The sequence below is a fragment of the Oryctolagus cuniculus genome, chromosome 1 (assembly GCF_964237555.1).
Source record: "Oryctolagus cuniculus chromosome 1, mOryCun1.1, whole genome shotgun sequence".
Classification (NCBI taxonomy): domain Eukaryota; kingdom Metazoa; phylum Chordata; class Mammalia; order Lagomorpha; family Leporidae; genus Oryctolagus; species Oryctolagus cuniculus.
The window spans coordinates 102,613,922-102,634,901 of record NC_091432.1 but is presented as its reverse complement, the minus strand read 5'-3'; the positions used below and the strand labels follow the sequence as shown (position 1 = coordinate 102,634,901).

The 20,980-nt window shown below is 41.5% G+C and overlaps 1 long non-coding RNA gene across 3 annotated transcripts in view; it reads right to left on the bottom strand.

Moving 5' to 3' along the window:
* Positions 1–595: 595 nt before the first annotated feature.
* Positions 596–20,980, bottom strand: part of LOC103349468 (uncharacterized) — an 87,590-nt gene continuing 67,205 nt past the window's right edge. For 2 of the 3 annotated variants that reach the window (XR_011390542.1, XR_007920665.2), the window contains exon 6: positions 20,416–20,667. This is a non-coding gene — a long non-coding RNA (uncharacterized lncRNA). Of the gene's footprint in view, positions 5,780–20,415; positions 20,668–20,980 lie in introns of those variants that run through there. The other variant, XR_007920664.2, reaches the window with a different exon arrangement.

The window sequence follows — 20,980 nt, the reverse complement described above, 5'->3', positions numbered from 1 at the left end:
TAAGGACAGAGATCCTACAGGGGGAGTAAGTGCACAGTGACTCCTGTACACAATCCTGTGTAAGTGCACAATTACTCTCAATTGTTGACTTAACAATTGACACTCTTGTTTATGGTGTCAGTAATCACCCGAGGCTCTTGTCATGAGCTGCCAAGGCTATGGAAGCCTCTTGAGTTCACCAACTCCAATCTTATTTAGACAAGGCCATAGTCAAAGTGGAAGTTCTCTCCTCCCTTCAGAGAAAGGTATCTCCTTCTTTTGATGGCCCATGCTGAACTGAATTTTTTCAAAATAATTTCTTTTTATTATTAAAGAAATATAAACAACCATGTATTACCTGCTTTATACATAGTACAACCTTCATTAAGAACATATATCGTCCTTCTGTGAGGTGGACTACCCCATTTTTATCAAGGAAAAAGACCCAACTGCCTCTATTTCAGCTTACTAACTGGAAAGTCAAGACTGTCAATCAAAATAGAGAAGTCAGATCAAAATCAAAACATTTATATGAAACCATCTACATGATGCGTGTAGTTTTGTATAGATGTTTTCTGCTGCATCTTGGCTGTTTTTACTATAATCTCTTCTACCATTTTTATTTTTGTTATTTATTCTGCCTTTAACATCAATTAATAAGTTCATGGATACATTGATGGTAATAGTAATAACATACAAATACTGACACTATGCTAACTACTTTATATGCTTTATTTCTACTTCTTATAAAATTCTGCAGTAGATATTAACTATCACCATTTTACAGATGAAACAACTGAGGCTCACAAAGGAAGCAAAGAGTACAGAGGTGTAAAGTGGAAGAAACTAGGACCGAACCCAAGCTTATGTCTTCCACCACGTTCTGCCACTTCCATGGAGATCATATTTTCTCCATCTCTCTATGCTCTACTCTATACCACATAAATGGCAAAGGACTGAATGGTAAGAATATGAGATTGGTACAACCAGTATCCCTAAGTACTGTCATCGTGCAGCCCAAGGTCTGTCAGCCACTGCACCCAGAACATGTCAAGCTCCGTACACACATCCTGTTTGACTTAGCCCCATGTCCAGATACTGACCAGTGTCTCTCTTCTAGTTTACAATGGTGACAAGACATGGGTCACAGCATGCACTGTGATTATTTCTTCCTTTTATAATAGTCATCAGTCATTTCAGAAAGGTTGGATTATATAATATGTTGGAAATTCATAACATTTCTGGAGTTGACACTGACCATTGGCCCAAGTATGTATCAGGTTCCGGCATTAGGCCATGTTTTTAGGAGGAAAACAATTTCCTGTGAAAGCATTGAGAGGGCATCATCATAGTCCATGAGAATTATAGAACATCAGATTGTTGCTTCTAAAATAGGTTGAAATGCATAGAATACGCCAAACCTCCTAAAATAGTCTGAAAGATTTGGGAAGTAAGGTCTGTGTAAAATAAAGGAATTTTATGTATAAAGTGAGAAGGGTATAATACATATATATACACACACATATATAGTTATTCATATTAACAAATCAAATGTACTATACAGAGAATATATACTGCAATAGAAGAAAATATGGCTATGCACTAGATACCATCTTAAGCCCTTTGCCCCTGGGAAATCTGGGCCAACATTATCCAAACCCCAAATTTATAGCTAGAGCGATGTCCAGCACCTACCCTATATTTTCTGTGACTTCTCCATGTGTATTGCCCGAATTCCACATCATGCCATCCCAGGCACTAAACCCAGCCTCTGCACCAGGTCTCCCCCACTTCCCTCTGCCCCTAACCCACACAAATCCACAGGCACCAAGCATTTTGTAAGTTTGGTACTTTGGGTATTATGGGGCTGGCTTAATTTTGGTATCTCATACCTCTATCATCACTTCTTTCCTTTTTCCTTTGGATTAATGAGGAAACTTCCCTTTCACACAAAGAGCAATTACAACTTTATCCTAGCTGACTCTGTTCTCTCTCTCTCTTAAATATATTTTCTCTCCTTTCTAAGAACTCAAGAAAATACAATTTTCTCCAACTTCTTTTGTGCATACATGTGATCCATTGACAATGCAGGAAGAGTCTATAGCTCTTTGCAACTCTGCTATGTGTTTATGGGTTAGGACACTGTGTTCCAAGTGGCAGTTCTTGTTTCCTTAGGTGCTTCTTCAATTGATGATAAAAATTGTTCTCAAAGGAAGAAAAGTATATTATCAAAAAAATTAAAAGAAAAATAAAAAAGGAAATAGGAGGAAGGTTGGAAGTGAGGGAAGGATGGAGGATGGGGTGAGAAGTGTCATTAGGTTCTTAAACTATATCTATGAGATACATGAAATATCTTCAATTATACAAATAAAAAATTTTAAATAAAGAAAAAACAGTTGAAACTGGCTTAAGCATGCGAAGGAACTGGCTAAGATTAAGTCTATGGTTAGACTAACTTGGGTGAAGCTTGGTACAGGGACTCATGAGTCATCAAAGCCCCATGACATCCCTCACCTCTGTCCTCCCTCCAAAGCAGGCACTCCTCACTAGGTCGTGGCCCTTAAGATTCCAGTCCTAGAAAAGCTATACCTACTAGCAGATTATTACAAAGTTGTTCACATAATATTTATATATGTTTGTCTAGTAGTGCTTTACCTGCACAAAATGAGGACCCAATAAATATTTCCAGTTTCAATAACTGATAAGTATTAAATGTCAAAGCCTTTCAGGTCTTGAGAATACAGTAATTAAGTAAAGTCTTTGGTTTCATCTGAATTACTGTCTGCTGAAGGAGACAGATAATGAACAATTTTTTAATGATTTATTTATTTATTTATTTACTTACTTACTTGAGAGGCAGAGTTACAGACAGAGGAAGAGACAGAGACAGAGTTCTTTCATCCACTGGTTCACTCCCCAAAAGCCCAGGCCAAATGGGCTTCCAATCTGAAGCCAGGATCCAGGAGCTTCTTCTGGGTCTTCTATGTGGGTGCAGGGGCCCAAGCACTTGGCCATCTTCCACTGCTTTCCCAGGCCATTAGCAGAGAGCTGGATTGGAAGAGGAGCAGCCAGGATACGAACCTGCACCTGTATTAGATGCCAGTTCTGCAGATAGAAGCTTGACTACTAAACCATAGCGCCAGCCCCAAGAACAAGTTACAGTTTCACATAGTGATAAGCACTATGAATAAATTAAGGAAGGCAATGTAGCAGTCAGTGTGGCAGGGGGCACCCTTAGACAGAATTGGTGAAGGATCTATTTGAAGAGAAAGTATTTGAGCCCAGACCTGAATGATAAGAAGGAGCCAAGTGTGCTAAGACAAAGAATGTTCCATGAAAATGGAAGAGCAGTGCAAAGGCCGTGTGGCAGGAGTGAGCTTATCAGATTTAAAATAGATGAAAAGGTTGGTGACATTGAAACATGAATAGAGAGAATACTATTACATGCAGTCAGGCAACTGCCAAGTTTGTGTCTTGCAGGCTGTGAGAGGTCATTTGAATTTTCTTCTGTTACAGTGAAAAGCTTTTATAAGATCTACACATGCAAATAACATGATCTGACATATATTTTTTAATTGTGGTAAAATACACACAACATAAAATTTACCATCTTAACCATTTTTAAATGTACTATTCAATAGTATTAAGTATATTCGCCTTGTTCTGCTTCCAAACTCCAAAATGTTTTCATCTTGCAAAACTGATTCTCTACAACCATTAGACAACTCCGCATTAACCCCTTCCCTTAGCTCCTAGCAACCTCCATTCTACTTTCTGTCTCTATGAGTTTGATGTGTCTCATATAAGTAGAATCATGCATTATTTTTCTTTTGGGACTGGCTTATTTCAGTTAGCATAATGTCCATGTGGTAGCCTGTGTCAGAATTTACTCCCTTTTGAAGACCGAATGGCATTCCATTGTACGTAAATACTATGTTTTGTTTAGCCATTTATCTATTGGCAGACACTTGGGTTGCCATGTCTGGGATTTTGTGAATAGACAATGGTGATGCTATGAATGTGAATATACACATATCATCAAGACTCTACCTTTACTTCTTGTAGGTTTATACCCAAAAGTGGAATGGCCAGATCACATGGTCATTCTGTTTATAACACTTTGAGAAGTTGCCATACTGTTTTCCATAGTGTCTACATCATTTACATTTCCACCAATCATATAAAAGTTTTTCAATTTTGTCACATTCTCACCAACACTTATATTCTCTGTTTTTTAATAGTGGTCATTTCAATGAATGTGGGATGGTATCTCGTTCTGGGTTTGATTTACATTTCCCTAACGCTTAGTGATGTTTACATCTTTTCATGTGAATATTGGCCACTAGTATATTCATATCTTTAGAGATCTTTTCAAATAAATTTCCCATTTGTAAATGGGGTTGTTCATGTTTGTTGTTGTTGAATGGTAGAATTTCTGTATCTATTCAGGATATTAACTTTTTAACAGAAATGCAATTTACAAATATTTCTTCCCATGATATATATTGCCATTTCACTCTATTGATTATATATTTTGATACACAGAAAATTTTTTTAATTTTATGTAGCCTATTAAGTCATTTTTCTTTTTTACTTATATTTTGGTATCATCCAAGAGATCATTGCCAAATCTGGTATCATGTAGCTTTTCCCTTGTGTTTTCTTCTAAGAATTTTATAGTGTTCACTCTTACATTTAGGTCAACTTACAAAAGTTCACTTTGACTCCTGATGAGAAATAGATTGTCAAGAGGCAGTAGTGTAGAGTAGGAGATCAGTACAAGGTTCTTATTGTAGCAAGAAACGATGGTGACTTCGTCCAGGGCAGCAGTGTGAACTTTCTCACTTCAACTGAACAAACATTTATTGAGTATCTTCTTTAACCACTGAGGATTAGTTGTGTTGGGGACGGGAGGGGAGACTATAGCAGAGGCTCCCGATCATCTACACAGTATCCAATCTCCTTCTCTCTAGTGTTGTAACCCCAGTGCTGCTCAGGATGCCAAATGCGCAGCTAGAATCTCAGATTCCCTGCAGTCAGGGAAGACCACACAAAAACATCTGGTCTGTGACACATAAGCAGAAATCAGGTGGAAATTTATTGGTAAAAGTTTTCTTTCTTTCTAGCACTACATTTTCCTTAATCCTTCCCTCTTCCTTCTTCCTGAATTGGGTGTAGGGCTGGAGGTAGAATGCCTGTCTTATGATCGTTACTCAACAAGCATGATAAGGAAAACCATATGTTAACAGGGGCAGAAGAGAAAGTTAATAGGAGCCCAGGACCCTGGCCCCATCCTAATGTCTCTGTACCAGATCTGCCCTGCTTTCTCAGGACTTCTTAACATCCCAAGAAAATGAACCCTGACTTGGTTGTGCCCTGAGAGCTGTTTCAAAACCACTCCATAAGGTAGACAGTATTAGTCCTCATTTCACAGAGCTAACACTGAGACCTATATAGAAAAGTGTCTCCCAAATATGAGACACAGGACTGAAGAGTGAAAACACAACATCTAGATTTTGTAAGCAATGGGTACATAAAGTCCAGACATCTCATGAATCATACTAAGTGCAAAAAAAAAAAAAAATTAAAAAGGAAAATGGACAGTGATGGTCATCTCACCAGTATGGCAAACTCCGACTCACCATGAAGTGCTAGCTGAAGTACCAGCTTGTCAGTAAAAGCTTCTTGGGTTTCTCCAGATGGCATCAGATTTTCAGTCCTCTCTCCTCACATAGCCCGTTGTAGTAGGATTTCCTGCATTTCATTATAATCCATTTGCTGACCTGTCTTTCTCAACCACCTGTGAGAAATTTGTATGTTGTAACTGGGTCTTTTTTTTTATTTTTATTTTTTTTGACAGGTAGAGATATAGATAGTGAGAGAGAGAGACAGAGAGAAAGGTCTTACTTCCATTGGTTTACTCCCCAAATGGCCGCCACAGCCGGCGCTGCGCCAATCCGAAGCCAGGAGCCAGGTGCTTCCTCCTGGTCTCCCATAGGGTGCAGGGCCCAAGCACCTGGGCCATCCTCCACTGCCTTCCTGGGCCACAGCAGAGAGCTGGACTGGAAGAGGAGCAACCGGGACCAGAACCTGGCACCTATATGGGATGCCAGCGCGCAGGCGGAGGACTTACCAAGTGAGCCACAGCGCTGGCCCCTGTAACTGGTTCTTACTCATCTAGATCTTCCTATGGGCAAGCATGATGCCTGGCATAATGGGTTAATGTATGGTTTTGAATTAGAAAAGCCTCATTAATAACATTTTTTAAAACCTGGTCTTCTATAATTCTCAAGCTAAAATATACTACAAATGATGGGGTGCTATGAAGCAGCCTATGAACTAAAGACAAATTAGATATGGAAAAGTAATGATTAGAAAAAAGAAATAAATTGCAGAAAACTAAAAAAAAGAAGTGATAAAGCAAATTAGAGGCGGCCTTGGGTTTATGAGGACAGACAGTATCTACAGAATTCACAGCAAAGTTAGCAGCACCTGCATTGGTTTAGGTTTGTTAAAAATCTGAGATTAGCAGCAGCTCTCAGTAAGACAAGAGTGATAAATACATTTTTTGTTTTTTTTTTTTATTTTTTGTTTTTTCCCTTTTTGGCAAGGCCTAAGACAATAACTATTTGGAAATTCTAAGGCAGAGATCTTATAGGAACATATAGTTCTCATTATTCACCTGAGAAATGCAAAGATAAAAGGCACAAGATATAAGGTGCTACTGTTAAACGCAAGGCAAATGGGGCCTTGCTTTCAGGTCCACAGCTTAAAGGCAACACACTTGACTCTTCCATCCACTCCTCCCCAGGAGGCAATAAAGATGTGCGTACTTGCAGCCTCTGTCCCTACATCTAGACCGTGCCTCAGGTTCTAGAAACTAGAATTTCTTTACCAATGACCTCTATCATACTTCTCTTCCCTGGGTCAGTCTTCTGCAGGACAGGCTAGCGTAGGCCCAAAGGATGGCCAAGAAGTGGCTGCTGGTAAGATATGGAGAGGTGCACAAAACTTCTGCATGCAGGTGGCATATCGCCAAGGTCCCTTACTGAGTGACCACACACAGAGGAGAGGATAGTATTTTCTCTCTAAACTACCAAATTCTCATTCAGTCCTCCAGGCTGATATTTACAAGCTCAAACCTGGCCTTCCAAGTCTTTGCAAGGTATTTTCATCAGAGTAGGAAGAACATTTTTTACTTAATAGTTTGTTATCCTGATTTAAAACAAAATTAAAACACACATAGAAACTATATTTATACTCTCTGCCCTAGAACACTAATGTTAGGAGTTATTAATGAACATAGTCAGTAAACAAAATTCAGAAAGAAGACAATACCTAAAAAAAAGACAAACAGTAGATGTGAACTCTGAGATGAGGACTCAGAGCCTGCCCAAGGACACATGACACAAGATAGATTCTTAATAAGCATTTGTGGAGTGAATTAATGAGGAACAAATACATTCAGTGCATGTTCAGTTCAATAAATAACATTTGACCTCTCCTCTCATTCTAGTTCACCCTCAGCTGATCAGCAGCCAACACCAGAAACTCCCACCCCCAAGTTCCTGTAGCAATCAATGTGTATTGCTTTTCCTTGTAGAGATGCCAGTGAATTGTACTTCCCATGACATATAGCAACAATGTCTTACTTATTTTTGCTTTCCCACAGCACCTAGCATAAGGCTGAGAGTTGGTATCAAGGAAAAATTATTACATATCCTTTGAGTGGATTTTGCGGCTAGCAGAACCATTTTTAAACAGTTTTATGTTCCTAAACTCCCACCTGACTACTTTGCATTAAGAGCATAGGTTCTGGCACCAGGCTTCCTGGATGCTAATCCCTGCTCACTTTTGTGCAAATCAATCTCAGATTACTTCTCTTTATGATGAAAATGGTGTAACAGCACCTCCCTCACACTTGAACTTAGCCAAAACACAGTTGTTGAGAGGATTTGTGGAGTTAACATGGATGAAATAAAAAGTTCTCAGAATGCTATTTGGCAGATAATAGGCATTTGGCGCATTTTCTTATTTTTTAATCTAATTATTACTTGGTAGGTACAGTTATCCTTAGGGAGTTGGTTCCATGATCCCAATAGATACCAAAATTTGCAGATGCTCAAGTCCCCAAAAAGGTGTTGTATTTGCATAGAAAAAATGTCTGTCCATGTTCAGCACGGATGCAGTATTTGTCCAATTCCATAGTTGGTTGAATCTTTGGATATAGAACCTGAAGATGAGGAGGGGTGACTGGACTATTGCCTCCATATCACAGACAGGACTGGCACCTGGAGGCCTCAAGTAATGCACTCTGCCTCACAAAGCCAGTTGGAATTGGAACCAGGACCAACCCTACATGGTTGTACCTCACCAGGCAATCACTAATGCCCTGTGATTCTGTATGACAGTAACAGTGGAGCAGATACCAGAGGGTGCAAACCCATCAGCCCAAATGGCCATATGGGCTTTATTGCCTTGGAATAAGGAACCATGGCTGGGGTAAGTCCTCAATCATACAGCCTCTGTGAGTCAGGCCTGGGAATCAGTGTGAGACTAGACCTGCCCACCACTTCCTGTACCACCAGGAACATGCTGTGCCTGGAGGGCCAGGATTAGATTGCACAACTGTCTCCATCAGACTCTCTGAAAAGCCACATGGCGGCCACAAGAAAAAAAATTGAGGTTTTGGAATACATACCAAGACAGTTTCGTTTTTCATAGTTTTAGAAACATGAGGGTGGCAAAATGTGTAGTAGGTACTCAGTGAACACTGGGAGCTTGCCTGCTTGAAAGGACAGTTCAGAACTTGACAATGAGCATTCCAGGTCCTCTAAGAACTTTGTGCTATACCCTTGGCACTACAGTACTCATCCATACCTATAATACTGTAACTTAAGCCCTTAATCAAGGAGCCGGAGAAAGAAAAAGAAGCAATTTTGAGGTCTTAAGTTCAGATCTTGAAAGTTTGATCTTCCAAGTGTCTCTCTGTTCATGAGTTTTCTTCTAGAACACATGCTCTGTGTACCCTATTGCAGGGAAAGGTAGTGGAAGCTACAGAAGTAACCCCTAATGTTAGGAAACAGCAAAACCAAAGGAGTAGCAGAAGAGCAGACTTTAGCATGAGCTTAAAGGAGTCAGTGGCATAATGACCTATTTTTTCTTGGATTATTTTTTTAATCTTAATTTCATGTCAGGTACTTTAAGATCATAATTTTTAGTGTAATCATTGATTGAAACTTTATTTTCAAAAATCACTTTGGTAAATCATCTAGTACTTTTAAGTTCATATTATTGGGATAAGTGGCTGTTTAAGTAATAGTAATAAAATGCTGATTTCATTTAATCCAAATATTAAAATTTGTATTAACTGGCCAGCGCCATGGCTCACTTGGCTAATCCTCCGCCTGTGGTGCCGGCACCCTGGGTTCTAGTCCTGGTTGGGGTGCCGGATACTAGTCCCGGTTGCTCCTCTTGCAGTCCAGCTCTGCTGTGGCCTGGGAGGGCAATGGAGGATGGCCCAAGTGCTTGGGTCCCTGCAAGCACATGGAAGACCAGGAGGAAGCACTGGCTCCTGGCTTCTGATGGCGCAGTGATGGCTGTGGCGGCCATTAGGGGAGTGAACCAACGGAAGGAAGACCTTTCTCTCTGTCTCTCTCTCACTGTCTATAACTTTCGCTGTCTCTTTCACTGTCTAACTCTGCCTGTCAAAAAAAATTTTGTATTAACCAAGAAATTCTGGAGCTGGCATTGTGGTATAGCAGGTTCAAGCAGCAGCTACAGAACCTTTTTTTCCTGAGTCCAACACTTAGATGATTTATACAAAATGACAAGAAAATATGTTGCTATAACACATTTGTTTTTAAAGCCACATATTTCAAACTAAAGGTCATGATCTATTGATAGGTCTTGAAATCAATTCAAAAGGTCACAGATAGCATTCTGTTCTAAAAATGAAATGGAAAAGGCCAAAAATAATCAGAATGCATTGCAGCTGGTAAGTGCAGTCCTACAGAATTCTCATTTCAGATGTTTATATGGACACACACAAACACGTTTGTTGACAGCAACTAGTGATGTGAAATAGGTTTGTGTGTGTGTGTGTGTGTGTGTGTGTGTTTGGCTTTTTTATTGTGAGCTGCTATAAAAAGTGTTTGAAAACTGTGTTTTAAAGAATTTCCTGGAGCTGACATCTTCTGCCCAGTGCTCTCTACCTTATACATGTGTAGTTGAGAAGCCAGTCAACAAATGTTTCTGGAATTCCTGTGTGAGAATTAACAGCCATGTTCAACACCCAACAAACCCAAACTATCTAAGATTCACTTAAATTCACCATCTTTTAACATGGACCAAAATGAAAAAAATATTTTGGTTAATTCAAAGGGAAGTCAAAAATTAAGTCAACTAGAAAACCCCATTGTTCAAACACACTGGTTGTTATTTATAATAACCCTGTGGAAACTTGAAACTGAAAACTACTTCCTTACCTTTTTGTTTCCCATCCTGTATACACACTGATAAGTTATTGCAGGGCAAGGAGTGTTTGGGAAGGATATGAGTTAGCACAGAATTTTTCATTCAAGGAGAAAAAAGTCTTATATTTGTTTTGAGAAGAAATGTCACATAAAAATTACACAGATTCATAACCTTTAAGCACTATATGCTTTCTAAAACTTGACAATTTCTTTTTGGCACAATATCTCAGTCTATTCAAAAGCTGAGCTTTTATCAGTATTTATAAATTTATTTTCAAGTGAAATTCCACCTCAACAGCATATATTCATTATCATGAATTTTTTTAAAATTTCTTTAGTCTACAGTTTAAGCTGGTGCCGCGGCTCACTAGGCTAATCCTCCGCCTTGCGGTGCAGGCACACAGGGTTCTAGTCCCTGTCGGGGCGCCGAATTCTGTCCCAGTTGCCTTTCTTCCAGGCCAGCTCTCTGCTGTGGCCAGGGAGTGCAGTGGAGGATGGCCCAAGTGCTTGGGCCCTGCACCCCATGGGAGACCAGGATAAGTACCTGGCTGCTGCCATCGGATCAGCGCAGTGCGCCGGCCACAGTGTGCTGGCCGCGGCAGCCATTGGAGGGTGAACCAACGGCTAAGGAAGACCTTTCTCTCTGTCTCTCTCTCTCACTGTCCACTCTGCCTGTCAAAAAAAAAAAAAATTCTTTAGTCTACAGTTTAAAGCAATGCTAACACTCATGGATACTCTAAGATTATGCAATTGTGGGGACTGGTTTTGTTTAAGAAATAGCATTTTAAATAAGTTGGTTGTTAAAATTTTAAAATCACTTTAATTTTGAAAATTTGAAGTCAATTTGGTGCTCCTTAAGTGCTTTCATGAAATATGCACAAATAAAACACTGATAGATGTTAATTAAGTTACATGTTTAGAGAGTTAGCCAATGAAGTAATCATTCAGAAACAATAAAAATCGCTAAAATACATGGAACACTTGAATATACTGAGGGCAGAGTAAAGGACTTTGCGTATATTCCCCCATTTAATCCTCACAAAAGCATGGAAGTGAATACTTAAATAAGTACTTAAGTTTTTCAAGTTATCATAGTTGGTAAGTGGAAGAATAGCATCTTGGATTTGAGTTGGGAAATAAAATTTCAGCCAGCAAGGAAGGTGTTTGGTCTTGTGGTTAAGATGCTGCCCAAGACACCTGCATTCCACGTCACATGCCAGGTCTCAGCTTCCTGCTAATATGCACCATGGGAGGCAGGGGATGATGGCTCAAGTTACTGGGTCCCTACCACCCATGTGAGAGGCTATTTGGTCTCCTGACTCCCAGCTTTGGCCTGGCCCAGCCCTGGCTTTTGTAGGCATTTGGGAACTGAACCAGCAGATGAGATTCTCTCTCTCTTTCTCTCTCTTACTCTCTCTATCTTCCCATCTTTACTGCTCAAATAAATAAATTAATTAAAAAATAAAACTAAATATTGGATCAAAATTCCAGCAATCTTAAGTTGAATCTTTGGAGCTGCTTTGCCCTTACTATTTGCCCTCCTCTTTGTGGCATTTTTGAGAAATTGAATATATATCTGAGAGAGGGAGAGAGGGAGAAAGAGAGAGAGAAAGAGAGAGAGAGAGAGATGTCTCATCTGCAGGAACAGCCTTGTTCAAGGTAGAGATGAGAGAAGGAGGGACTGTACCATGGTGTCTTGATGGGGCCTCTCTAAGACATCGATGTACCCAAAGCAATTTCCCTCCCTCACGCTCAATGGGCCCTGACACTTCAATGTCCTGGATCTGCCAGTCATTTTCTCATCTACTGAAAACCTGAAAACCCTCAGCCCTGCCCAGGCAGGCACATTTGGGCTGCTGCTTGGTTTAAGAGTGGGTGGACTGGAAACCTACTAGGTGACTTTGTTCAAGTGTCTTGTCCAACAAGGGCAGTAATTATGAGCTAAGCCAGCCAAGCTAAGTTCTTCTGGGATTTATCCTGGAAAATATGAAGAAAAGTACGGAGAATAATGTGGAGAGAAGCTGAAACCATGTGAGAAAAACTATATAGGGCCCCAAGAGAGAGGGGGAGGCAAAATGACTCTTAGAGTAGGTTTTCTGTTTACTTCCAATCCAGGCATGCTTGTCCATATTTAATTAAAAATTTTAAACATCTCTTTTTTCCTTAAGGAACTTTATTTCTTCTCCTGATACATTTAAATTCTCACTGTGAATGTGAGACATGGAATTAAAGCCATAAAGGCTATTCCATGAACACTCATTAACAATGATCTCATAGTAACTTTGTCACACAGGCCTTGTCAAAGGCTGAGAGAGGCCTGTGCTTTTTCCAGAGGGGTCCTGGAATATGTAAAATGTCACAATGACCTTGCACAACGTGTGGAAAAGTTAAAGCTTCCGAGTGGATCTTTTCTTCCTCACTCCTGTCAGTGGGTCTCTGTGGCCATGGAAACTTCATCCAGGGATTGTATCAAAACTCAGTACTTGAGGCTGTGAGGGAACACCAGTCCAAACAATCCTTTTGGCTTTTGCTGTGCTGAGCCTTGGAGTTGTTTTAGGAAGGATAGGTCAAGGCCACACTGGGTAGAAGGAGATGCAGGATAACATGTCGGGCAGAGGGACAGCCAAATCTGCTGTGCGAGACCCTGAGCAGGTGGCTGTGACCGAGGAAGACAAGGCCTGCGAGGAAGGAGGCACGCCCAGCAAAAGTGAGGTCAGCAGGAAGAAGGCAACATCCACTGCTCACTTCCTGCGTCTGCTCCCGGGTCTGGTTCTCATCACACAAATACATGTGTGTGCTGTGAGTTTCAGTGTCCTGATTCTAAATCACATGACTCAGTTCCTGTGACATCAGTATCAGCTCCAACCTTTACAACGGGCTGTCACTCACAATACCATCCTTAGTCCTACAGCACGAGCAGTGGGCCCATGTTGTCATTAATCCTTTTTACAGATGATGAAACAGAAGCCAAAGCTTTTAACTTTGAGCAACATACAAGCAAGTCAGATCCATTACACAGGTCTGGAAACAGATGGATAAAAGGCTTCCCCTCTGCCTTTGCCTGTTCATGTGGATCTGAGATAGAAGCAAACAAGAAAATCTCATTTCTCTGCAATATGCAATCTAATTTAATATAAATGGATATTTCCACTAGTTATTTTACATCTAGGACTTTTCAAGGATTCACCCACAGGAGACTCTACCCCTTCTTAGTACCCAACCATATTTAATTTTGACACAAAAGATGAATATTTCATTTAGGCAGACTGATTGGAAAGGGTAACGCACTGTCTTGGCTGCCCTACTTAAAAAGAAATTCTTACTAGAGGTTAAAAATAGCCTGCTTTTGCAGCAAAACCTTGACACTGCACATCCAATACATAATGTGAACCAAATTAGGGCCCCTGAACTGTCTTCTCTCACTCTCTCTAGTCCCTTGTTGTTCCCTCCCTACCTTCAGAAATTCTTGAAGAAAGAAAATCTTATAGGCTCATTTTAAAAATATCAATAAATTTTATGATTTTTCCCATAAGGAGTAATAACTGTCATATATGCATGTGTATCAATTCACAGTCTAAAACTTTATTTAAAAAAACCATGTTCATCCTCACAATACTCAGAAATTATTATTATCATTCCCTTTATATTAGTGTTTATGTCCAGAAAGACTAACTTGCCCAGAGTTTCACAGTTGTGATAGATCTATGACTAGAAGCTGGATCCCTGAATAGTTTGCTCAGTGCCTTTTCAATATTCTATATGATGATTTCTTCATTAATAGAAAATCCTAATAGGATGATTTACTTAACAAATAAAACAACTTTATATATTTGTTTGTTCATTCATTCTTTTATCAAATCAATTCTGTCTTTACAGTCCATTATTTCTTAAAGACACACAGCTACTCCAGAAAGTTTGTGGAAAATGGAATTGAAAGATAAATGCATTTTCCATGAACTTACTGAAATATGCTTATATATATCTTGATATATTTTACATGTGCATATACAAAAAAGGGTAGGTAGTGGCAAATAGTAAGGAGAAAAAATTCTTGTATACCAGAAAAGTATAAGCCTTGCTCATGGCTGGTTTGGTTTTGTGGGTTTAATAGTAAAACCTCTACAAACAGCCCAAATGTTCATTTTTCATGAAAATGGATCAATACTATTGCATGACATATCCATAGGGTGAAATATTGTGCAACAGCAAAAAATGAATGATCTATATCTGCAACATGTCTTAATAATACAAATACTGCCTTAAGTGGAGAAAAACATGAAATCCCAAAAACTGTTTATAGTATGCCAGATATCATTAAAGACTGCATGTAGGGGCTGATGCTATGGTATAGCAGGTAAAGCCGCTGCCTGCAGTGCCCACATCCCATATGGGCACCGGTTTGAGATCCGGCTGCTTCACTTCCAATCCAGCTCTCTGCTATGGCCTGGGAAAGCAGTAGAGGACGGCCCATGTCCTTGGGCCCCTGCACCCACGTGGGAGACCTGGAAGAAGTTCCTGGCTCCTGGCTTCGGATCAGCACAGCTCCAGCCATTGTGGCCATCTGGGAAGTGAACCCGCGGATGGAAGACCTCTCCCTCTCCCTCTCCCTCTCCCTCTCCCTCTCCCTCTCCCTCTCCCTCTCCCTCTCCCTCTCCCTCTCCCTCTCTCTCCCTGCCTCTCCTTCTCTCTGTGTGTAACTCTACCTTTCTGGTAAAAACAATAAAAGTTATATCATCCCTATCTTATACATGTGCAAACCAAGGGAGAGTTTACGTATTTTATTTAATCTCACACAGCTTGTCAACAGTGGACATGTCCTTAATTTTATAAACTTAATCCTTCTATAACCATTAGGAAGAACAGTACTTTCCTACTGAACTAAAAGACCAAATAAGAGATGGATGTTGCGTATGGCAGTTGAGATACTGCTTGCGAAGCCTGCATCCTGTATTGCAGTGACTCGCTCCATTCCTAGCTTCTGTGCTTCCAATACAGCTTCCTACTAACGTGCACCTGGGAGGCAGCGAGCGATGGCTCAAGTACTGCAGTCCCTGACACCCAGGTGAGAAACCCGGATTGAGTTCTGAGCTCCTGGCTTCAGCCTGGTGCAGCGCTGTCTGTTGTGGGCCTTTGGGGAGTGCCCAATGCAATGAGAGTAAATAAATAAAAGTTTTTGTAAGGTTTATTTAAAAAAAAAAAGACCAAATAAACTCTAGAATCTTAAGAGTTGGAAAGAACTTAGATGTCAGACTTTCAATCCCTTCGTTTTGTAGATGGAAAAATGAAGATGCACATGCGGTACACTGAGGAATTGCCCAGCGACATGCAGCGTTTCCATGGAAGACGGATAGTCCACTTGGGTTTTGTCTCATGTCATCAGACTCCAAGGTAAGCCCCATTTCGCTCTGTCAGGCTACCTTTTAAGTGGAGATATTATTATTTTGTAACCACATAGTTATTGGAGAATCCAGTACTCAAAGGCATATACAAATAACTGTGGTTCAGATGAATATTGGAGTGTGATGAATAATAAACAAACTGTAATAGGAGCCTTATTTATAATAAAAATCAACTGTTGTGTGAAAATGGAAGCATTTTAATGTATGAATATCTGTTTGATATTTGAAAAAATATGTCCATAAAGCAAGGTAAGAAGGACTGAGAAACTGCTTTCTGGAGGTAGATACAGGCCGTTTATCATCTGATGCAGCCCCCACCTGAGACGGGTAACATCCAATGAAACGTTAGTGGCACTGGCTCTTCAAAGACTCATTAAAACATAGAAAGATGTTGAATTAGCTCTTTAAGAATATGAACAACCTCAGTGGTCTTTCCTCAAACCATGTGCAATATACAGGCATTAAACTTTTAAATAAACTCTGTAGTATAAAGAGAATGAATTAATATAAAAAGCAAAAGGAGACAACAGAAAGAATGCTAGGTGGGAAGCCTGAGACCTGTATATCAATATCAGCCCTGCCATGTACTTGCTGTCTGAGGTTGAAAAGTTATCCACCTGCTCTGATCCATGGTTTACTAAGTTGTAAGATGGTGGTGATAATAACTGACAGGTGTGGGGAGCAACCGGACTAGACTGAGTTACTGGAATTAGGACTTATTCTGTGCATCTGCTCTCCCACAATATGGCGCTGGGAGAGAAGTAAACAGCTTCCGCACAGCTGCCTCCAGTTCAACTAATAAACTGTAGGACTTGCTCCTGATTGGAGGAGAGCAGCGTACTCGGCGTGTGGGCAGCCGAGTTAGGATTGGCGGAGGAGGACTATAAAGGAGGAGAGAGACGGCATGCACCAGGAACATCTATGGGGAACATCTAAGGGAACCCGTGCAGCCCCCGAGAAAGCCGGCCGGCGGTGTGCCGCTCCCCTGCGGAAGTGGGGAATGTGGCCAGGGGGAACTGCCCTTCCACGGAGGTGGAAGGGATAGTAGCCAACCCGGGAAGAACCAGCAGCAAACCCGGGGAGGGCCGAGCAGACGAAAAGAACAGCGCAGGGTCTTGTGTTGCTCCTCCACGAAGAGGGGGAGCGACATAATGGTGCCGTGACTCGGATAGGAAACCTAGCTCGGATAGGAAACCTGACTCGGATAGGAAACCTAGCACGGATAGGAAACCTAGGAGGGAAAGACCGGGAAGAAGTGGAAAATACCGGAGAGAGAGACTAGCAAACAGCCTAGGGAAAAGCCGGACGAAAAAGGGTGCCGGAAGAAGCTATTGAAAGCCTAGGCATAGATTCAGATACGGACTACGGGGGGAAGCTGGGAGAAATCTCTAAGGTCGAAAGCGAAAGTGAAAGCTAGAACAAACAGACTCGGATGCGGACTATACCGGAGAGAGAGAGACTAGCAAACAGCCTAGGGAAAAGCCGGACAAAAGAGGTGCTGGAGGAAGCTGTTGAAAGCCTAGGCATAGATTCAGATACGGACTACGGGGGAAAGCTGGGAGAAATCTCTAAGGTCGAAAGCGAAAGTGAAAGCTAGAACAAACAGACTCGGACGCGGACTGTGGGGAGAGGCCAGGAGAAATGAGGGAGGAATATTGTTGGAAGAAAACTTAGGGAAACATACCGGGTAAAGAAAAATGTTAGGGAAATTGAAGCCGCGGGGGGCAGGCCAAGGCGGACACGAAAGCCACTTTGGGATTCTCAAGTTAGCCCGGGAATAGGGGGCGAAAAGTTGAAACCAGAAGCTGAAACGTAAGCCAGATTGGGATCCGTCTGATTAGCCCGGGGAGCAAAGGACGGGAAGCCAAACCGTGGGGCGGAGACGTATGCTGGGTTGAATTCGCCAGGCTAGCCTGGGGAACTTAGATTGAATGCTAGTGGCGGACACGTAAGCTACGCTGTGTTACTCGCGGAAGCCGCCGCGTGCAGAGAGAGCACGGGGCGTGAATAGATAGGGAACGGGGCTGGCGCGAGGCCGTGGTGCAGACGCGAAGGGCGTGGAGACCGCGGAGCGCGCGAAGCCAAGCCGCGCAAAGCCGGGAAGCTGCGCAGATGAAAGAGGCGCGGGCTGAAGCGGCTCAGCCGGGAAGCTGCGGGGATAAGAGAAACAGAAGTTTGGAAGTGGAGTGAGAGAAATGGGAATGTTGGCAGACAGAAGTAAAATGGGAGAAATAGGAATGCCCGGAGATAGAGAAATAGAGAAATAGAAAGGCCTCCCTACAATACAACAATTAGAAGGCTTGGATTCGGTCTGCCCGATTAGTGAGGCGATGAGCACCTGGGCGGCTAGCAGCTTATGCGCCGCAGGTCACCGAAGACAGGCACGAATTAACATCAGTAAGGCCTCCCCACAAAAAGGCAATGAGAAGGCTTGGATTCGGTTTGCCTGATAGGGCTTGTAAGCCCCTGCAGGCTCGACCAGAGCATGCGTTGCAGGGCACCGAACACAGGCACGCATCAGCGCCTAAAAACCTCCTCACAACATGGCGAAGAGAGGACCCGGATTCGGTTTGCCTGATTGATAGGACTTGTTAGAGACTGTGGCAACTCTAGCAAGTAGAGCAGAGTGTGTGCCGCGGGACACCGAAGACAGGCGCGTATCAACGCCAAAAAAATAAAAAGAAAGGGGGATCTGTGGGGAGCAACCGGACTAGACTGAGTTACTGGAATTAGGACTTATTCTGTGCATCTGCTCTCCCACAATATGGCGCTGGGAGAGAAGTAAACAGCTTCCGCACAGCTGCCTCCAGTTCAACTAATAAACTGTAGGACTTGCTCCTGATTGGAGGAGAGCAGCGTACTCGGCGTGTGGGCAGCCGAGTTAGGATTGGCGGAGGAGGACTATAAAGGAGGAGAGAGACGGCATGCACCAGGAACATCTATGGGGAACATCTAAGGGAACCCGTGCAGCCCCCGAGAAAGCCGGCCGGCGGTGTGCCGCTCCCCTGCGGAAGTGGGGAATGTGGCCAGGGGGAACTGCCCTTCCACGGAGGTGGAAGGGATAGTAGCCAACCCGGGAAGAACCAGCAGCAAACCCGGGGAGGGCCGAGCAGACGAAAAGAACAGCGCAGGGTCTTGTGTTGCTCCTCCACGAAGAGGGGGAGCGACAGACAGGAATCAAGAAGTAGAATACATAGGAAAAGACTTGTTAACTTGTGGTAAACAGTACATTTTCCTTGGAGTTTTGACGCAGTCATTTGCTACAGTCATTCACTTATCCGATCATCCATTCAATAAACAGATATTGAGACCTATTCAGAGAAAGAGTACAAAAACAAAAACAAAAAATAAAAGCAAATATAGTTTGGATGTTTCAGGAACTATAAGGAAATTTTTTGCTAAAAAAATAAATTTCTGTAATACAAGCCTGTATGTGATAACTCTCATGGGATTACTACAAAAAAGAAAAATGTAGAACCATGGAACTGGAAGAGCTGGGAGAGAGCAATTTCTTTTATTATTATTATTAATACAAAGAGAATAGACTTCATGTAGTTCACAGATAGAATTCTAAGAATATAATGACACTTCCCACCTCCCTTCCCCTTCCTTCCTTCCTTTCTTTCCTAATTTTCATGATAGCATATTTTTAATTTGCTTTTTAGTCACAAGCTTAATGCTCCATAAAGAGTTCAACAAGAAAACAGTGGAAAGACCACTGCTCAGCAGGAATGTAGACAAGAGTTATAAACAATAACCAAATCCCAAGATGTCAATTTCACTCATATACTTAAATTTTTTGTACTGTATGTATTAGCTACAAATCAGGGAAAACATGTCATATTTGTCTTTTGGGGTCTGGCATATTTCACTTAGCATAATCCTCTCCAGTCTCATCCACTTGGTTGCAAATGGTAGGATAATTATAACTTGAATAATAAAAGAAGGGCTGTTTTTTAAGGAAGGGAAAGGTTTCCAAAAGAGGAGGATGGCACTACAAATGGAGGGGAAGTCAGGGCAAAGGCTTGAAAACAGAAGCATACCTCTGTCATCATCTAGATCTTGAGCATTTGCCTCTTCAGGTTTTGCATGACCTCATTTCTTTTTTTTTGGGAGCAAACTGTTGAAATACTTACTTAAGGTATACTAAGCTGATCTTCTGTATATTAAGATAATCGAAAATGAATCTTGATGTGAATGGAAGGGGTGAGGGAGTGGGAAAGGGGAGGGTTGTGGGTGGGAGGGACGGTATGGGGGGGGAAGCCATTGTAACACATGAGTCGTACTTTGGAAATTTATATTCATTAAATAAAAGATAAAAAAAAAAAAAAAAAAAAAGAAGACAAGCAGAAACCCATGCTTTCTTTGGATAGCTTCTAACCTTCTCAAATTAATTCCAAAATGTTCTCTTTGTTAGAAAGAACATCAAGAATATGTATATTATTTTTATTTACATACTATATCAGTACATAAATCCATAGAGTTACACCCTCAGGGTGTCTTTCTGTTGGGTATAAAATAAAGGATTTGGATGCTAAAAAAAAAAAAAAAAAAAAAAAAAAAAGATTTTTTAAAATTTTATTTGAGAGTTAGAGTTACAGATAGTGAGGGGGAAAGACAGAGAGAAAGATCTTCCTTCTGTTTGTTCACTCCCCAAGTGGCCGCATCGGCCGGAGCTGTGCCAATCTGAAGCCAGGAGCCACGAGCCTCTTCCTGGTTTCCCACGTGGGTGCAGGGGTCCAAGGACTTGGCCCATCTTCTACTGGTTTCCCAGGCCATAGCAGAGAACTGGATTGGAAGTGGAGCAGCCGGGACTGGAACCGGCGTTGTTCATTTAATTTGGGAAGAAAACACACACACCAAAAAAGGGAGAGTGAGTCTTGATCTGGAAATCTGGTGGATGATTTGCTTTGCATTCTTGATGGCAATAATGACAAAATCAACGAAAGATGAAGGGCTGGGAAATAAAGCTTTTCTTGAGGTTTTAAAAGATTATTTTTTTCATAAAGAATCTTTTAACCTGGATTCACAGATGCTGATAGAACAAGCCTCATGCCAATTTTGTCCATAGTGAAATGTACGATGACATGTTTCTCTTGGTTTGAGTTCTTCTTTTCATAACTATTT